Below are 20,607 nucleotides of genomic sequence, written 5' to 3'. Positions count from 1 at the left end.
ACAGGGGTATGACCTCCATTTCCCTGGGAGAGCAGTCACCCCTCTGCCACCTGACCAGCTGCCCAGTCACTGGCTGCTGCACTCACATTCAGGCAACCGTGAACTCCCTAGAACTGCATCTGCTCAAACTGCTGCTCGACCCCTGCTTTGCATGCTTACTTCTGCCTCCTGCTCACAGTCCTGTCTCCCTGATTCTCCACATGGCTCCCTGTCACCCAGCAGCCCTGTGCCCCACCGCAGTGCAGAGAAGCCAGTGATGGTCCCCTGCATGATGAGAGACTCCTGTGTCTACATCCTTCCTCCAAGGAGAAGGTGGCTAGTTTTGTGGCTTGGCCAGGAGTGGGTTTGGGTCAGCTTCTGCACAGGGTCCACAGTGTCCATTTTAAGGCCAATGGGCAACATCTTGTCCAAGGTCCTCATTTTGCAGCAAGAGCCGGGCTCCCCAAGGTGGGACCCTTGCCATTAGTAGAGCCAGACTCTTCTCTAGTTTCTGCCCTGGTGCTGTTCCCAGCATCTCACAAGGCCCCACTCTGTCACCAAGAAGCAGTGAGGTCTTGATGTTCAGAAGAGGAAGAAACCACAAAATAACCCATTCTCTTGTAAGCTGCTGCTCATGGAATTCTGGGGGCTCTTTGCCCCTTACCCAGAGTGGTAGGCCTTGCTGAAAAGCAGAATTAAACCACCTTGGAACAGACAACTTTTAGAAATCAACAATTAGATTGTGATTTCTAGACAATTTATAAATCAGTTGAATTTTAATCAATTCATTAAAAAGGATCATCCCTAAAAGTCAAAAGCAGAAGGAAATACATGAACCTTACTAATGTTAATTGAAAAAAAAGCAAAGTAAGAAAAAGTATATGTAGTATGCTACTGTTTCTCTCTAAAAAGACAGATACAAACATATATTCCTGCTTACTTATATTAAAGATAATGAATAGATGGATAAACCATAAAACCTATGAAATTGTTATTTATAGGACACAGGGGAGTCAGTAGCACTAGACATCTCTAAACACCTTGTTTTGCAGATCTGACCTTACAACCATGTTAAATGTTTCACATAATTGTAAGTAAAAGTTAGATTGATATAAAAGCAAACCTTTTGCTGTGCCTGAGAGAGTAGGTACCTGCATGAGCTAAGGCGTCCAGACCGGCTCATTGGGTAGCAGAGGGTCCCCCAGCCTTCTCAACATTCGATGGTGGGGTGTCTAATACACTTCTCAAAGTCAGGATTTCTAAAACTAAGCTTCCATCTGCCCCAAGCCTGCCCCACTCCCTCAGTCTTCCCCATCTCAGACAACACAGCTCCATCCTCCTTGCAGTTGCTGAGGCCAGTCACCGTGCAGACATTCTTGACTCCAGCCGTTCTCTCCACCCACAGTGGATCATCAGCAGTTCCTACGGATCCCACCTTTAAAGCGATCCAGGATCTCCACCTCTTACTCCCTCTACTCCTGTCGGCTGGGCCAAGGCAGTGTGGGCTCTCACTGGGATTACTCCTATAACATTACTGTCTTTGATCTTGCCTTTTTCAATGTCATTTCTTAGCTCAGAACACTCCAGTGGTTCCCAATTTCATCCAGAATAAGGGCCAAAGTCCTTTCAATGGTCTGCAAGGCCCCAGATGATTTAGCTCCCACCACCTCTCTGACCTCATCATGTGGCCTCCCCCTTCACACTCTGCACTCCCGCCACCCTGCCTTCCTAGGGGCCAGAAGTTCCACCTCAGGGACTTTGCACTGGCTGTTCCCCCTCCCCGGATTGCCCCTCTCCTGGGTATTTGCATGGCTTCTTCCTCCCCTCCCTTAAGTCTTGGCTGCTCCATGTCACCTTCTCAGGGAGGCCTGTCTTAACCATTCCACCTAAAAGGCAGTCTCCACCAGGGGTGCCCCCACCATACACCAGCATTCCCAGTCCTTCCAGCTTCCCACTTCCATAGGCCTTCCCACACTCTGGTATTCTCCATGGTGCGTTTGTTCTGTTTATCTTCTGCATCTCCCCACTGGGTGATGAGCAGAGCCTGGCATGGGTGAATGCCCACTAAACCGCTGTTGAGTAAGTGAGTGAGTGGACAGGACGGTAGCCAGCCCTGCTCAAAGTCACTTACTTTATCCTCTCAGGGCCTTTCAGCACCTCGCTTAGGGACCTGCCCAGCTCCTTGGGCTACCTCCCTTCCTGCAGGTCCCCTCCCGAGGCCAGACATAAGACACCCCAGGAAGTCCTAGCCTCAGAGTCCAGATTTGAAGCAGAAGGAAAGGTCAGTTCCCACAATCCACCCTGGACAGCTGGTCACCCTGTCTCTAAGTCTTCTCGCACCTCCCAGGGCTTGTGACATTGCAGGGATGTTAGTGTCCTCGTCTGGGTGGGAGTTATTACTCTTCATACTCCCCGTCACCAGTGGGACAGCCAAGATTCCTCCTAGCGTGAGAGCCTTCAGGCCAGAGCAGAGGGAGTTGTGGGGCAGAGTTAGCACAGGCCACAGTGGGTTATTGAGGGAAACTGGGGTGTCAGAATGACAGACCTAACCCCCAAACTGGACGTCAAGCAAGTGCGTTCCTGTGTCGTGGCCCATGACACCTTTGTGAAGGATAGAACCCCTGCCTGATGGGCCACTGGGGGAAGGTTTTCAGTTGGACTTGATGGACCTTCACTCACCTGGTGGGGTGTGGTGGGACGGGCCGCAGTACAAACTCCGCTCTGGCTCTGGCTCTGCCCTTGCTCACTCTCTGGCCTGTGGACGAACCTCTCTACCTCTTCCCAGTCACTTCATCTTTAAAGAGACTGTCATCACTGCCACTCAGAGGGCGGCAGTGGAGACTGAGTCCGTGCTGAGGGTGCTGCACCCATACTGGATGGTTAGCATTTTAAAATGGTAGCCCGGCAGATTGGCCCTTGGCGAGGCCCTTCCCAGGGGCCACCGGAAGCCGAGAGGCCTGTGGGCCACAGCTCTATCATACATTGTGGTTTCAAAGTTCACAAATGCCTTTAGGTAATTCCTCTGTTCAGGAATCATAGGAGGGAGTTGTGCTGGTAGTTGGAATATTTACCCGTTAGCTCATCTCCCTCCCCTCTTCCTCCCCTTCCCCAGATGTCTGCCTGGCCATCTGCAGTGGCCCAGGTGACCTTCTGCTGATGTGCTGTGGGGTCTACCAGGCTATTGTGTTTAATAAACTCTTAGAGCATGTGTCCTATGTTTGAAGGACTCTACAAATATCAATGCACATTGTCAGTACAGCCACCCTTTAGGGTAGATGTTATTATGTTTGCATCTTACAGGTGAGGGAACTGAGGCAGAGAGCAGTTCTGCAACTTGCCTGGGGTTATACAACAAGTCAGAGGCAAAGCCAGGACCTGGATGCAGGCAGGCTGCCATAGACTCTGGGCTCGGACAATTCCCCTTCTTTCTTTCTCTGCTCAGCCCCTTGGGACCTCTCTTGGCAGCCTGTGACCCAGCTGCAGCCCTGCCCCTGAAGCCCAGTTCTGACCATCCAGCTTCCAAACTTAGAGATGGCCCCCTGTAGCCAGAACCAAAGTTCCTGCACTTCCCCCTACCATGGACCTCCAGAGTCCTCTAAAACCTGGCCCAACCTAACTTTCCAGAATCTCTTCCTGCAACCCCACCCTCACTGGCCGTGCACCTGGTGTCTCCATTGGCTGGGCCTCCGCACTCTCTGACCATGCCTGGGCTTTCCCTGCTGGACTGTCCTTTCTCCAGAAACCCCACCCAAGCTGCAAGTCCCAGATATGCTCTTAGCAGAATGGTCAGGGTCAGACTGGTGTTCCTCAGTTTACTCTGGCACTTTTATGCCTAAGAACCAAGAGCAAGAAGTATTTATATCCATCACTCGGGACATCCTGGGCTACTCAGTCCTTGCCCTTGGCCTGCCTTGACTGTCACCTCTTCCCCCACTGCACACCTTGTTCCTTTGTGTCACCAGGGAGCGGAGATGCTCTGGCTTTGGAAGGAGTGGACTCCAGCTCCCAGGACCTCTCCCTACCCGTGGTCAACTCACTGGAAGCCTGGAGTAGCTGAAACCAGACCATTAAAAAATTCCTGATGGGTTCTAGAAATATTACGGTGTTTTATTTGTAATATTTATCTAGCCCCCCCCCCATGCCCCGACCCCACCAAGTCCAGAAATACAGCATTGTGGTTAAGAGTGTGGGCTCTCCTCAGCTGTGTGACCTGGGGCTAGTTACGTCACTTCTTTATACCTGTTTCATCAGCTATAAAATGAGGACAATAATGTCACTGCCTACCCCGTAGTACTGCGGTGATGATTGAGTAAGCGTATTTGTGTTCTTAGAACAGTGCCTTGGACAGAGAAAGCACCATACACGCCATTCATTATCCTGGCAGTTGTTATTGTTAGAAAAGACAGCTGGGTCCCAGAGAGGTGTTTCCTCTAAGCCACTGTCACACAGTTAACAGCCACAGGTTGGAGTCGAGCTGGTAGCCTGCCTCTCCAGCCCGAGTCTGCTCTGTACTCTGCCCCTCCCTCTGCTTGGTGCATGTTGCCAGGCAGTGGGCACTCCGTGAGCCTAAAATACCCAGGTGCTACCCTATCCCACCCTGTGTCCTGCCAGCTCTGCCAGCACTGGCCCAGCCCACTCCATCAGCCACATGACCAGGGCCATCTTTTTTTTTTTTTTTTTTGAGACGGAGTCTTGCTTTGTTGTCCAGGCTGGAGTGCAGTGATGCAATCTCGGCTCACTGCAACCTCCACCCCCCAGGTTCAAGTGATTCTCCTGCCTCAGCCTCCCAAAGAGCTGGGATTACAGGCATACACCACCATGCCTGGCTGATTTTTTTGTATTCTTAGTAGGGGCAGGATTTTGTCCTGTTGGCCAGGCTGGTCTCAAACTCCTGACCTCAGGTGATCCTCCTGCCTTGGCCTCCCAACCTGCTGGGATTACAGGCATGAACCACCATGCCTGGCCAACCAAGGCCATCTTTAAGAGGCCTGGCTCAGTTTCTCACCCAAAAGAAGCGGACTTATGGGGCTGAGAGCCTCCCACTCTGCTGTCCTCTCCTCATCTTCATCTTACCTCGGGCCACGCTCAGCACAAGAAGGGAGCACAGGGCACCTCCCGGGGAACAGAGAGCCAGTGAGTGCCGCTGGGACCAAGGGCCTGACACCTGCCTCCTTGTCCCCCAGCTCAGAAACCACTTACCAGGGCTCCTGACCCACAGCAAAAATCTAAACACTTCTTTCCAGTGGAGCCCAATACCAACTGCAGAAAGCCAGGCAGGGGCAGAAGAACAGGATGTGGTCCCTGCCTGCCTGCCTCCAGGGATGTGCTGTGGACATAGGCCATAAACATGCAGACATTTATTCTCAACACTAGGAAAAGGTCCTGGGACAGACAGGGCCTTTCTCTTGGGCTGGGGTGACCAGGACCGTTTCCTGAAGGAGACAGCACACGAGCTCCCCAAGAAGGAAGAGATGTGTTGAGGCAAAGATGAGTGGGGCGGGAGTTCCTGCAGGGGAATGGCATGGGTGCTTATAGGGAGAAAGAAAGGAGCAGGGCAGGTTGCAGCACAGTGTCCAGGGTGTCCCGGGATTCTTCTCAAGCCTTGAGGCTCCCCAGAGGGCAAGCAGAGGGATCCAGACCCTTGTGAATGCTCCCCAAAGGGGCTGCAGACCCAAGGTTGCCTGTAAGAGGCTGAACCTGACACAGGAACCCTAGAGATGCCAGAGGAGGCACCTTCTGCATTCGGGCCTCCTGGGTTCACGCGCAGACAGCGAGAGCGCCATGCCTGGAGTCCTGACTTGTCACTGCTGCTGTTTCCCAAGTGAGCGATGACAGCAGCAGCAGAATCAACTTATTGAGCCTTGCTCTGTGTCAGAGCAACACAGAGCCAAGGCGCAGCTCATTTAACCCTTGGAAACCAATGCAATAGCCTTTATCATCATTATTCTCCCATTTCACAAATGGAAAAACTGAGGCATGGACAGTAAGCGCCTTGCCCAGGGGCCCATACTAGAAAGTGACTGGGTCCAGAGTCTGGCTGGGTCCAGTGTCTGGCTCTCCCTGCTTCTGCCAGGAGTATTGGGGTGTTTTTTCATCTTTAAATAGCGCAGTGTGAATTCTTGCCTGTGGGCATGGGGTGAGCATCAGGGCTTCATGGAGATGGGAGCAGCACACCCAGGACTCGGCCCCTCCACCAGTTTATCACTCAGCAGCCCAGGGAGCCACTCTGGTGGTTTTGACCATTACACATTTTAAATTATTTTTATTCTTAGTCAAATATTTAATTTTTTACCCATAATGGACAGTTGGTTAAAAGCAGGAAGCATTAAAGAACACTGATATTAAAAGGCTGGTTCATGAGGAACATGTAAGTGGTAATAATTCTGCACATATGCCTCAGGGTGCTCTGGCCGGATCTGCAAGCCTCATTCATCTGATCAGAGTTCTCGTGTGGCAGCTCCTGCAGCTTGCAGAGCTTCACAACCCCGGGCTGGAGGCGGACAGAGCCCAACACCCATCTGACTCTGTGTCCACAGGGAGCCAAGGCCCTCCTCACTCACGTCATGCAATTTGGACAGAAGCACTTCCTAAAAACTCTCAGGTCTCAGCATTTAGAAACAAAGCAAGAATATTACAAAATCAAACCGGTTGACTTTTGTTTTTCTAGAAAAACAGAAAATTCAAGAATTCCAAACAGCGGGCCATGAAATCAGTTTTTGCTTTTTGTTTCTTTTTATGCCTTATATAGTCAAACTTTAGCCTGTAGTTTAGTGTGTACTGATGCCAAATCCACAATGTGATGATAATATGTCATTTTGAAATTTCTTTGTAGAAAATCATGCTTTTGCTTTTATAACTCGTTTGCAATAAATGAAGAAGAATGCATCACTTGATAATTGGCAGAAGGCTAAATTTTGCCTGTATTCATGAATGTTATTAAAGATCGGGTTAAACACAAATCTTGTAATTCACCTCCAATAACATATCAATCTAAAAACTGTATTTGACATAAAGTAACTTCTTTATCTAGTACTACCAAAAATAACAAATTTTTTTTTTTAACACTTAAGAGTGTTTCCAAGAGAAAATATTATGGTGAGAGGAATTCTCAAGTCCCAAAGAGTCAAGCGAGATTCAGCTGCGGCAGCCCTCTAAACTGCCCCAGTTTCCATGAAGGTAAAAATAAGAATAGTGAGAATTCATCCTTTTTTCCTCCCGTTGAGGGGCTAGGTCTGATAAGTGCCTTACAGGCCTAACCCCGAGAGGAGGGGCTTACTTTGAGAAATTTGACCACAAGTGCTGTCCAAAAGGTCAAACTGACTTGCTTTTGGTGAGTGCTGGTACACAGGCCCTCCCAAGTTCCCCAAGATGTGGGAGGGTTTGGCCGCCCTTCAGACTGTGCCCAGACACTCAAGTTCCATTAAGGATTCTATTGGTTCCAAGTACACAGATGCACAATGAGCTCTGTGTTCAACCCTGGTAGTGCCATCCTATGGTAAGGGGTCTCTGCAGTTTCACCTCCTGCTAGGTGCAGCAGGACCCCCTTGTGTCCATTTTATTGTATTTCATTTGATTTGCCCAGTGTGTAAGAAATTGACTTAAGAAAAATTGCCACCAAGCCTTTGTTGAGCTTGGCATTTCTTCTAGAATGGCCTCTCCCCTCCTCCCTTTTAACTAAATCCTGCTTATTTTTAAAAACTTTTGATTCTGACAAAATTTCAGACTCTCAGAAAAGTTGCAGAAATAGTACAAAGAATTCTCACATATCCATCACCCATTTTCCTGTGATGTTAACATTTTATCCTTCTCTCTCTCGTATACATTTTTTTCTGACCCGTCTGAGAGTAAGTTGCCAAAATGATACCCTTTTACTGCTAAATATTTCACAGTGTATTTCTTTAAAACAAAGACTTTTTTTCATAACCACAATACAATTCTCAAAATCAGGAAACTGACATAGATACGATACTGTCATTGAGTCTATAGACCTTACTCATATTTCTCTAGCGATCGATCCTAGACTATGGGCTGCATTCAATTGTGATGACTTGTTAGTATCTTTTAACCTGGGGCAGTTCTTTTTTTTTTTTTTTCTTTTGAGATGGAGTCTCACTCTGTCGCCCAGGCTGGAGTGCAGTGGTGCAATCTCGGCTTGCTGCAAGCTTCCATCTCCCGGATTCACGCCATTCTCCTGCCTCTGCCTCCCCAGCAGCTGGGACTACAGGCGCACGTCACCACGCCTGGCTAATTTTTTGTATTTTTAGTAGAGACAGGGTTTCACCTTGTTAGCCATGATGGTCTCGATCTCCTGACCTTGTGATCTGCCCGCCTCGGCCTCCCAAAGTGCTGGGATTACAGGCGTGAGCCACCGCGCCCGGCCAACCTGGGGCAGTTCTTAAGTCTCTGTATTTCATGACATTGGCCTTTTTTTAAAGAGTGACCAGTTATTTTTGTAGAAGGTCCCTCAATGTCAGTTTCTGTGGCATTTCTTCATGATTGGACTTGGGTTCTACGCACTGTAGTGATGTGACCTTCCCAGTGCACCATGTCAGGAGGTACATGCTATTCTTTAATCCCCTGCCTGGTGATGTTAACTGTGATTACCCGGCTAAGGTGGTGTCTGCCAAGTTTCTCCACTGTAAAGTTACAAGTTTTCCCTTTGTAATTAAGAAGTATCTTTGGGGAGATATTTTGAGGCGATGCCAATGTTCTGTTTTTCTTCAAACTTTCACCCACTGACTTCTATTGATGATTCTTGCTTGAAACAATTATGCTTATGGTGGTTGCCAAATGATTTTCTAATTCCATCATCCCTTCTAAATGTACTAGTTGTCTTTTATCATAAGGGAAAGCCTTTCATTGACTTTTAACTCACTGCTCTAAGCCTCAGGACCCCAGCATTTGGGAACTAGTAGAGCAGGTCTTTGTCCCAGAATACACAGGCTGACTCTTAGCTGAGTGGTGTTTAATGTGAAGGTTATCAGCACCCTGCTACAAGGTCCCTTGTATTTTGGAAGGTTCTAGACAAAGAAACTGTCTGCTGGGAAGCCATGTCCCAAGATGGCTGGGCTGGGGGTTCTGCTGTGCATGAAACCTTGAGGAGTCCTCTCTGTGATAATGTCTCACCACGACCCCATCAGTTCCACCAGCCCTGGCTGGAAAATGTGGCCCGGAGAGGCCCTACTCCAGCTAACTCCATTTCGCATTTCCTCTCCTTCCCAGGATGGAAAAACAGCCTTTCAGGGACAAGCGAACCTGTCAGTAATGAAGTCGTGAGTGAAGGAGACAGTCCCAGAAGGGTGGCTGGGCTGTGAGGCCTAATGGAGTGACGTGGCTGGCGGCATTCTCCACCAAGAGCCTGGAAGCTCCACAGCCCACGAAGCCCAGCTGGCTCCTCTGTGTCCCATCTGTGGGGTCATCTTTGCTTCACGTGGGGGCCTTTCCCCAACAAGGGCTGGCATCCCCTCCCAGGGCCAGCCCAAGGCAGAGGGAATGTGGACAAGGTTTATCATCACCCTGTGGTCAGAACTTTTAGCTCGGGCTGTTAGCTGTTTTCCACCCCCAGGCACACCCACCACACCTGTCTGCTCTCAGAGGTGCCCCAGGCTCCACGCTTTCCCTCTTGAAAAGTGTCTCTCCTGTGCTGCACTCCTCTGGAACGCTTATGTTTGGGACACCAGGGTCACAGATTGCTGGCCTGATGAAGTACTCCGTGCATACTGATTGAAGTGAGAACGTGTGGGGAGGGTCTTGATGGGTGTGGAAGATCAGGCACAGGGACAAGCAGATGAGGCACTATGATGGTGGCACCGCCTCTCTAGCTCTTGCCTGGTAGACAGGAGGGCCAGGCTGGCCAGGAGGAGTCAGGAATTAGGTGAGAGGGAGCATTGTCACCAAAGTTTCAGGTCAGAGCGTGGCAAGATGATAGGCCACACAGCAGGATGGACAGAGGAGAGAGGCCTCAGTGTGGCATGGTCTCTTCATCCAGAAACAGAGACTTTGAAAGCCTGGGTCAAAAATGCTGAGTCCAGCACCCTGGCACCTGATCCAGGATGGAGCTGAGTTCCCCGGCAGTCTAAGGGGATCCTCTCATCCCCACTACTTCTCTGTCTCCATCCAACCGCCAACCACTGCCAGTGTCTCTACTCTTATTTTTCAAGGTATTCCTCTTGGTTCTGTGGGTCCTTCCATTACCTCACCTCCTCCAGGAAGCCCTCCCTAACCTCACCCCGAGAACTCACCAGACCCCTTGTCTTTCCCATGCTGTGGTGGATGGTTCTTTGAGTAGACATAGCAATTTTGCCGCTAGATTTTAAGATCCCCAAGGGCAGGAACCATATGTTATGTTGCTTTGTGGCAACCTGAGCCCCTATGCATAACAAATACACCAGAGTCTCATCAGATTTTAGGATTGCAAAGGAAGACTCAAAAGCTGGTATGTGGCTCTACCCAGATCTCAGGGGAGAGGCCAGCCTGAGAAGCAACATTCTTCATTCGTTGGATGAAATGTGGTTTTCAGTGAATCAAGAATAAACTGTGATGGGTGAGGAGGCTACCATTGGCCAGCTTGCCAACCAGTGCTGAGCCTCCAGTGCCCCATCTCCTGCCCCAGCAGGCTCCCCATGGGTTCCTGGCTAAGAATCTTGGGAAACCGCAGTAGGCAGGCTTGCATGGAGGGCCTCTCGCCAGAAGTAGAGAGGTGCGCTGGGCAGGGGAAGGGCCTGCACTGGAGCCAACAGGGTGGTGGCCCACACACAGCTCAAGCTGCTGAGGCGTGTTCATCGTCCTAGGGAAGCTCCTGACACCTCGGAGTCCTGGGGTCACTACTCGGTTTCATGCCCAGGCCTTGAAGTGAAACACTTCATTCAGAAAGTCTGGGGGAAGAGAAATTGGCTCGTTCAAGAGAATTTTGCCACCAGGAGCTGCGGCTCACGCTTATAATCCCAGTGCTCTGAGAAGCCAAGGTAAATGGAGGGCTTCAGCCCAGGAGTTCAAGACCAGCATTAGCAACATAGCAAAACTCCTGTCTCTATAAAAATTAAAAAAAAAAAAAAAATTAGCCAGTCATGGTGGCACGAGCCTGTAGTCCTAGCTACTTGGAAGGCTGAGGTGGGAGGATCACTTGAGCCCTGGAGGTCAAGGTTGCATGAACTATGGTCATGCCACTGCACTCCAGCCTGGACAACAGAGCAAAACCCAAACCCCTGACTCTAAGAAATAATAATAATAACAATTTAACAAAAAAGGAGATTTTTGTTATCAGCTGCAAGTCACCCCATCAATGGCCAAAGTAATGGAGAAAGCAGCCCTTTCCACCAGTCCCAAGATGGACTTTGACGAATTAAAATGCCCAGTCCTTTGCATTTTCTCAGTTATTCCTACTAGATGATTTTAAATAGCAGTGAGGAAGTTTTTCTAGAAGAGCACAGATGGGTCAGTCTCTTGGAGTGAAGAGCACAGGCGCAAGATGGGGGTTCAGGCCCTGGTCCTGGAAGGGCTTGCTGCTCAACCTCTCCCAAGGGGGAAAGGCTCCCCCAGGGTTGCTGTAAGGATCAAGGGGGAACATGTGTGTCCCCAGCAGGTGGGGGGCCACTCAGTGTTTGTTAAATCTGAGTACCATGGTGACTTGGGACGAAGGGAGGGAGGGAAAGAGGAAGGGATAATGATGGTGCTAAACTGAGTATCACTACACCTTTACTCCACCTTCACTCCAGCCCTGAGAGTGGAAGGAAAGCCAGAAACCCAGAGGTGTGGGACAGCGTGGGACAATGGAGTCAGGCCCATTCCCTGGGAAGGCACCTCCCGGAGATCAGCGCACCCCATCCTCACAGCTACCATGTGCATAGCTGTTGTGAGGGCCATTTGATTGATTAGATAACAGAGGGGCAGAGAAGTTAAGTGACTTGTCCAAGACCACCGAGCGAGACCAGGGCAAAACTAGCATATGAACCCAAGGGTGTCCAGCTTTCAAGTTGTCACCACATCAGGCTGTCCCTCCAGATGAGAACTCCTTAGAGGGCTGCTGAGGTCCAGGAGGGCTTCCTGGATGATGTGCTGGTTGCCGAATAGGCACTAGCTAATTAGTGAGGTATAGGGCACTGCGGTTTCTAACTGTTGGCCAGTGATCAGACACCTCCCGTGACAGGAAGCTCACCATGTCCCCCGACAGACCCTTCTGCTGTGGGGCAGCCATCCCCATGAGAAAGTTCCTTCGTTAAGTGAGTCCAGGCTGCATCTCTGAGCCTTGCCTCTACTGGCCGCTCCTCCCCAACCCTCTTTTTTCAGACAGGCTCCATGATTGGTTGCACCTGGGATTTTAAAGAACTTTTAGGCGACTTTCTCTCCATGTGCCTTCCTCTTGGTCCTAGCTTTTCTAGTTTAAGGGCTGTTCCACCACGCCGAGGTGGTGAGATTAAAACAGGCAAGAAAGGGTGACTTCCAGGAGAGCAACTTCTAGGTCAATCAACTCGTGGGGTGAGTGAGACGGCAGAGGGCCAGCTAAGGCCCATCGGCCAGGGTACCGAGGCCAGCTATGGTGGATTCAAATGGCTGGGCTTTGGGCTGGTGGTAGAGGAAGTCACTGAAGGTGGACCCCAAGCTGTGGGGACCCCGTCACAGTATTTCCCTCAGGACGATGGTAGTGAATGTTGGGTGATGAAGCGTTTCATGGTGGGAAACTACGCCCAAAGCTCAGCCCTTAGAGCCCAAAACCAGAAGAGAAGCCAGACATCCTGGGGTCTCTTCCTTGACCTAACATTTGAAACAGCCCCAGTCTTCCCATCTGTACTATGGGTGCATAGTGTGATCCCTCCCTCTGCATAGCTGGAGGATTCGTGCTCTATTGCTTGGAAAACCCACAGCATAATAATATTACAAACAAACACTAATATAGCACTTATATCAAGTCCTTTAAAACTCTCAAGAACCCTATGAGATGGGTTTTCTATTTCTTCCCAATTTAAAGGGGAAGAAGCTAAGGCACAGAGCAGTTAAGGAACTTGCCCAAAGTTGAACAGCTAAAAGTGCAGTGTCAGGATTTGAACTCTGGGGATCTGGCTCCAAAGTTCGTACTTCAAACTTCCAGGAACTACTGTGAAGCTCGGGGGATGCCCAGAGCCACCAGCAGGCTGCAGTGAGGGGCCATGGGCCAGATCTGGGAGACTGCAGGCCTTGGCAGGCTGAGCGGAAGGGCGAGGGCCTTCCCCTGGAAACACTTCACCAGGTTCACGCGGAGCCTGGCGACTCCCCAGGGCAGCCGCGTGCTCTTCCCATGACATCACGCTGCCTCAGAACTTTTGAGGCTGAGGATTCTTGGAATGCTGGATTCACCCTGGAACAAAAATAATACCTCGTATTTAGAACGTGCTTTTGTTCCCCACAGGCTTTCCCGGGCTTCATTTCATTGTAGCCTCAGACTAGCCTTGTGATCCAGGCAGGAGTCCTGTAGGTGGGAGGCCACCCTAAGAACCTGAGTCGGGGTTGGTCTCCCCATTCTGCAGGTGGGAACACTGAGCCACGGGGAGTTGAGTGGTTGGCCAAAGCTGCCCAGCAAACCGGTTCTGGGCAATGTGGGCCAAGAGCCCTGGATTTCCAGTGGGGTTGAGAGGAGGCCTCAGAAATGGGTCCGCAGTTGAGTGAAGCTCAGAACCCCATAGAATATCCCCAAGAAAGCCTTTTTCCCTTGGCCTTGTGTGCTGCCCCAAGATGGAGGAAGGTGGCAGGAGTCTGCACGCTTTCCTCCCTTCACCACGAGGCAGCAATGAAGCCAGAGGGGCCACCCCAAAAACAAACCCCCAGCCCTGCCCCGCAGGCCCCAGCCACAGGAACCAGCAGACTGTGGTGGGAAAGGGCTGTTCCCAGCACAGATGGAAACCAAGGGCTGCAGCGGCTTCTGTGGTTTTCCCCAGACGCAGTGGAGCCAAGGCTGGCTGGCTGGATCTCCAACCCTCCCATCCAGAGCCCTCCCAGGCTCTCCCCTCACCAGTCCCAGCCTCCCCATTCCCAGCAGGCCCTGGCTCAGCCCTCCGCCTTTGCTTCTGCACCACACACTGCCATAGGACAGCCCACGGCTCCCTCCTTGCTGACTTTGGCTGAGGCCTGTGGTCCTCTGAATTTGGGTTTAGTGGCTCAGCAATGGTATGCAAGCTGCCCTACACTCTCAGCACCCTCAGTATGGTGGCTGAGGGCGCACATTCGGGGGCCAAACTGCCTAAGTTCAAACCCAGGCGCTGCTTGGTGCAAGCTGTGTGGCATTGGGCAAGTTTCTTACCCTCTCTGTGCCTTGAAGACCTCTCTGTAAAATGGGGTGAACAGTAATGCTTCTTTTGGGGTTAAACGAAAGCCATGCCTGGCTCACTGTAACTGCTTCCTACATGTTAGCTATGAACCATTCTTTTGCATCCCTGTGATGTGAGTTTGAGTCCTGTGGCCTCTCAGGGCCACGCTTAGAGTGTGTAAATTGCCTGAGTCCAGGGCCTGCGCTTGGTTTATGCTCTGATGGGACTGTCTTGACTTTCTCAATAGCTTTTGAACCAGGGGCCCACATTTTCATCTTGCACTAGGTTCCACTCATTACGTGGCCAGTCCTGCCTCCAGGCCAGAGTAGGACGTAGGCCTGTGCTGCTCTCTGCTTCCTTTCCTTCGTGACTCCTGGGATGAAGCTGGAGACCTTTTTCTGTAACTAATGTATTCACATCTGCCTCTCCAAATGGGCGCTCAGCTTCATGAAGGCAGCAGCCCTGGGCACTGGAGTCATTGCTGCCCCTCCCCAGACCATGAGGAAGAGAGAAAGAAGGCTCTGCCTCATCTGAAGAAAGTGGATGGTTTGGGAGCATTTCAGAGGCACACACAAGACACTCCGGTGGCAGAGACGTGGGTGTGATGTAGGGCGTTCCAGACTGTAATCGTATCAGGAGTCTGGAGGGCTCGGGTGGGACCCTGGGAGCTGGGGAAGGCTCCCGCTCAGGTCTGGACCTTAAGACCTGGATGGGAGTGGGGGAGTGCTGAAGGACTCCGTAGGGACAGCTGAACAGCTTTGTCACACACGTACCCTGCCTCCACCCCAACTTCTCTCAGAGGGCTGCAGGAGCTATGTGCCCTCAGGTGAACCCACTGACATCTCTGATTAACCTCTGGGCAGAACAGAGTCTCAGCATGTGTTTAATTAATGAAACAACAATGAACCAGCCTTTCTCTGCATCATTTATTGTTCATTCATTCATTCATTCTACAGTTGGTGAGAAAAGTCTTTGCCTGTAGGGTACAGAGGTACCAGTCAGACCTTTCTTCTATTCCAGAGCATCATTCGGCGAGGTAAACATCTGATTTCTAAAGCTTTGAGTCCATGCAGTGAGACACCACACTTCTTACGTGAACTTTTGCCTAGGCTGGCAAAGACCTCAATCTTCAATTGTTTTCCGCCCAACTCTGAGCAAAGAGAGCCACAGAATCTATGGGAGCGGGAGAGTCTGCAGCTTGGCTGGCCGCCCACGGTGGCAGGAGTGTTTCTGACGCATGCTGGCCCTCACCTCTCAGGGTTGTCAGGAGGGAGTGTTCGGGAAGCAGCTGGTCCAGTGCTGCTGTTGCTGCCATGATGATAATGATGGGCCCTGGCAATTACAGGGCCTGTGTGTTGCCTAAGCTTTGTAGCGATGCCCCCAGTTCTCCAAAGAGCACTGAGATCTCCAATAAGTAATTGTTAAATCCAGTCATATGGCGCGTTACAGCAGAAACAGATCTGAGTTCCCATGAGGGCTTTGCCACTAACTAGCTGGGCAACCCTAGAAGAACAAAGCAACCTGTCCAGACCTTGGTTTTCTTATCCGTCATGCTGTAACTCATGTAATCCTCACAACTGCCCCTCAGGTGGGGACTGGCACAGCTGGAAACAGACACAGAGAGGTGAGATCACCCCGCCCACGAAACTGAGTGGCACAGTGCCAGGCTCTGTGCAGGCTGCCATCCCCCAGACAGACCTGGCAAGGAGTGTCCTTCAGGGGACACCCATCATCCGATTCAGCCCTGTGCGCACCATGGGTGCTGTTAGTGCAGGTCACTGTGATCCTTGTCTCTGAGGGTTCATCAGCCAATGCCATGATGTCCCTTGGTTGACTCCCTCATGAGGGAAGAAAACCTCCCCTCCCTTATACTTTTCCTTTTTAGGCTTCTCCATCATTCTGCAAACTGGGGTGGGTGTGTGTGGCGACTTTTGTTCCTGGGTCCTATATGCCGTCGCTTGGCTAAGCAGCCCCTGAGCTGCAACGAAATTGCTGGTGCCTGTGCCTCCGAGCCTCACTGCAACTCTTGAATTGTCCCAAGTGGCTGGGCCAGGGCAGGCAGAGCTCACTCAGGGCATGTGTAGGTGGGCAGGAGTGGAGGTGCCTACGCTGGTAATAAGCAGTCATCACTTTTCCTGAAGGCAAGAAATATGAGCCCATGCATAGTTTTAAAACCACTTGCCCTAGGAATTTTGCTTTCAGAAATTTTTAAGCAGACCTACAAATTATGTGGTAAAGTGTCCGACATGGAGAGAACCATAATAAGTCAGTGGCCCTCAGAATATCTAGTTGGGAACGATTATGAAATAAAAAACGAACAGAGGGACATTTGTCTCCATTTGGACTGATGTTAAAACCATTTTTTTAAAACAAAATTTGAAGTTATTCTCCCTACACCCACCTCCCAAAATGCAGCTGGGGTGTTCTGAGAACATTTTTGTTTTTTTTGTATAAAACAGAGCAGTCTTAAGAGTCAAACAAGACATCTGATTTCAGAACCCAAAGAAGAAAGAATAAACTAAATGAACGATGGAAAAAGCATAAACTGACAATTTCCATTCTCAAAAAAATAAATAAATCAAAAGCATTATTTTCCCAACAGCAGGTGTTGCCAGTAGCACAAATGGAATATTAGTCTTATCTCCTGGGCCATTCTTCCTCACCCAGGGAAGACTTCCCCAGAAGTAAAGAGGCAGAGAGATAGGTTTTTGCCCTTCTTGCTTGCAGGGCTGCAAAACCGGGTGTCCGCTCTGTTTCCCAACCCAGGACCCACATATCCATGTGTCTGAGACCAGGTGCAGTCTCCTTGCCGGGTTTCTGGGAGCAAAAGTGGCTCATCCCTGGCCCAGCCAAACCCCAAACCCACAGGTTTCATGGGGAGCAGCCAGCTGGCCCCTGAATGAAGGTATCGACGAAACCCAGCGCCAGCAAACACAGAAGAGAGAGGAGCTGGTCTTGGCTGGCCCAGCCAACGACCGCTGACAAATATTTGTGAATGGCCAGAGCAGGGAAGCCTGGGTCTCCATTGTTGGAGAACGAGGCCCAACCCCAAGTCTGTTCCAGTGCCCTTAGCGGCCCTCTTGGCTCCTTCTCTGGCAAATAACTTGGACCTCAAGCAGTTATCACCACCGAGGTCTCAGTGGCCATTCAGCCCTTTCTCTCCATTAGTAGAGGTCACTGCCAGCCAAGGAGGCTATAAAGGAGACTGGGAGACAGAAGGGAGGTGGCTGCAAGGTGCTGTGATTAGTTGACAGGCTTAGCCCACTCCTGGAGCCCATGGCAGTCCCTCTGCTGTGGGAGTGCACCTCATGGAGCCTCAGTTGTCTTATCTGTTGAATAGGAAGAAAGGTTCTTGGCCCGCCTGCACTCAGAGACCAGTCCCAACAATTACTTGCCCTGAGAACTAAGCAAGGCCTTGTGCAGGAAGAAGGAAAAGGAAGGACAGAGGGACAATCTTAGTGCCTCTTCCTCCAGTGGCATCTGGTTTCTCCTCTGCCCTCCCGGGGCTCACCCAGTTGCTTCTATCTGCCATTTAGCTCCATATCAAGACCTCCTTCTTTTGAACCTGTTAGTCTTGCCTACCCAATTAGGAGGGAACACTTGAGGTGGACTCCCTGGCTTCCCTCCCAACTAAGGATGGCTTTCCACATGTACAAAGGAGCTGCCGCCCAGCAAGGGTGAGCCTGAGCACTCCCACTAGTGCCAAGTGGCCTGGGGCATTCTTGGCCACTGCTAGATTGTCAGGACTGGCTGGCTTCAAGCTCTTTCGAACCAGGAAGACATGGAATTCCGGGTCCCTCCAGATTTCCAGGAATGAACTGCAGAAGCCCTGCAGGAGCCAGCTGATTTCTTTCTGGAGCCCCTGACCACCAGCCGTGTAGCAATTACTTCCTTCCCCCTCCAGGTAGACAGAAGTTGTTTTCTTTTCTGGGGGTGGAGGAGTGCACTGGGTAGAGAGAGGGAAATCCCTGATATGGCAAGTGGGAAACCAGGCAGTTTCAAGACGGATGTTGGGAAGGGCTTGGTCAACCATCCTTTGGGGACGTTTCTTGGGCCATAGCTGCAGGCGCCACAAAAATGCTAAATAAGGATGACAAAAGTTGTGAGAATCAATTATTATCTGCCAGGGAATTTCCAAGGTTCCTCTCTGGGCTTAAAAATAACTCACATTGAAAGACATTGAAAGAACAAAGAGCATGGAAGGAGCAATTAGTTGAAAGTAATTGAGAAGTTAAAGGAGGGAGAATTCACAAAAAGTCACAGGCACCAGGCACCCTGAGGAGTGGTCTGTGGGCCACAGTTTCTGCTGGGCTCTCCAATGGGGGTTGCCTTACACTCTGCAGAATGAGGGCTGCAGCTCTCCACGCTGACTCAGGTATTTGGGAGTGGGCTGGGCTGGGTAATCGGAAGGCCAGTTGGTGGTAGAATCACTGGGAGGAACCTGACTCAAGGGCCCCACTTTTCTGATGGGGCCCAACTCTTCTCCAGGTGCTGGTGCTGATAGCTCCTACCCTGCCATGGGGAGTGAAACTGAATATTTCAGCAATGCCATTGAGGAGGGAGGTGTATTTGGGAATGGAGGGGCTGTCTCTCCCACCCAAATGTCAAGGCAACAGTGCCCTTGCCCAGGAATGTATATCAGAACCCAATAAGATTGAACTTGGACACCAGGGATGAAAAATGTCATGCAGGCCTCCTGAGAAGGGCCCAGGGCATGCCTAGTCAGCAGGATTCAGTTCAGGGTGCCAGAGTTTTACAGATATTGTAATAATGATTCTTAAATTACGGAAATAAATACAGACAACCACAAACCTCGGACACTGTATATAAAAACAAACCTAAGAAGACTCCGAAAGGTAGAAAGAAGACAGACAGGTCAGGGACCTTGGGAGCTGAAGAATGACACACAGGTGATTTCCTGGGGTTTTCCTCTTGGCTCAGATATCCCAGACTTGGAGCTAAAGAAACTGGAGACCCAGAAACACCGTGAGGCCCGAGCAGACAAACGGAGCCCCAACAAAAGCCTACTCTTTCTGGCCAGAGGACCAGGAAAGGGGCAGCCTAGCAAGATAGAAAACTCGAGACAGTAGCTACTTTCCTCCAGCCAAACACCCCTGCAGGAACTGTAGCCCCACTCCCACCCACCACTCCACTGGAGGTCCAATGAGGGGCAAGGTACCCAACACCCCAACAGGGTGGGATCAAAGGGACTGTCATCCCCATTGGGGATAATGAGCTACTAAGCTTTTCAATGGTGGCTTTTCAATGAAAAAAATTGTTTTTATTAATTTTAGTGGGAAAAAAATAATGCATTTAATCCCAACCCAACCCAGGATACCCTCAATTTTTCACAGATAAAATGTATCAAGTAAATATTAAAATTGAATTTATATAAGTAATAAGCAGTAAGTTGTAAGTAAATAAATACAATTTGTTCAAAACATGCTGTGCAATGAAGGTCTGTGGTACCCAAGATAGGTCACGGAGGAGGTGCAGAGCTTATTCTTTAGAAGTTTATGTTATCTTTCTGCAAAATCTTTCCACTATTTTACAACCTTTGAGGAATTCATGCTTATCTTGTGCTCCAGCTGCACTTCCAGTAAAATTGTGGCATGGAAAACACCCTGAGGGTAAGATGGAGTTTGAACATAGTAGTGCTTTGAGTGGCAGGAAGCAGCCTTCGAGCCAGCCAGAAGGGTCATGAGAATGCCCCTCACCACCTCTTTACTTGTCTTTTGGCCACAACTCAAAAGTTTGGGGATTGTTCCTGGTGCACAACTCATACCTGTTCCCTGTGCTTACAGAGTGTTGTCAGATGAGCCTGTCTTGACCTACACCCATCATGTTAAATATTCCTTCTGTATCTGTATCCTAGGTTGCTATAACAGAGTACCACAGACTGGGCTGGGGCTGTGTAAACAACAGGCATTTTATTTTCTGACACTTCTGGAGGCTGGAATTCCAAGATGAAGGTGTCAGTGGGGTTGATTTCTTCTGAGGCCTCTCTCCTTGAATTGCAGATGGTCTCCTTCTTGCTGTGTCTCTATGTGGTCTTTCTTCTGGGCATGTAGCCTCCCTGGTGTCTCTGTGTGTCAAAGGTTCCTCTTGTTATAAGGCCACTAGTCAATTCGGATTAGGGCCCACCCTAACAGACTCATTTAATTTAATCACCTCTTTAAAGGTGATTTGTCACATCTTATCTCCAAATACAGTCACATTCTGAAGTATTGGGGGTTAAGGCTTCAACATATGAAGTTTTGGGGGGTGATGGGGGACACAATTTAGCTCATAAAAGCTTCTTATGGCATATTTAGTTTGTGGGTTTGGGGGTGACAATGACAATGTTCCAGGA

General features: G+C 50.1%; 1 protein-coding gene across 8 annotated transcripts in view; it reads left to right on the top strand.

Moving 5' to 3' along the window:
* The window catches only part of CTIF (cap binding complex dependent translation initiation factor), a 340,186-nt gene that overhangs the window by 212,276 nt on the left and 107,303 nt on the right, over nucleotides 1-20,607 (top strand). The window lies entirely within an intron of this gene.

Source organism: Trachypithecus francoisi, unplaced genomic scaffold, assembly GCF_009764315.1.
Source record: "Trachypithecus francoisi isolate TF-2019V2 unplaced genomic scaffold, Tfra_2.0 Lachesis_group19, whole genome shotgun sequence".
Lineage (NCBI taxonomy): Eukaryota > Metazoa > Chordata > Mammalia > Primates > Cercopithecidae > Trachypithecus > Trachypithecus francoisi.
Note: the sequence above shows the minus strand (reverse complement) of the source record. Positions and strands in the feature narration are given on the sequence as shown.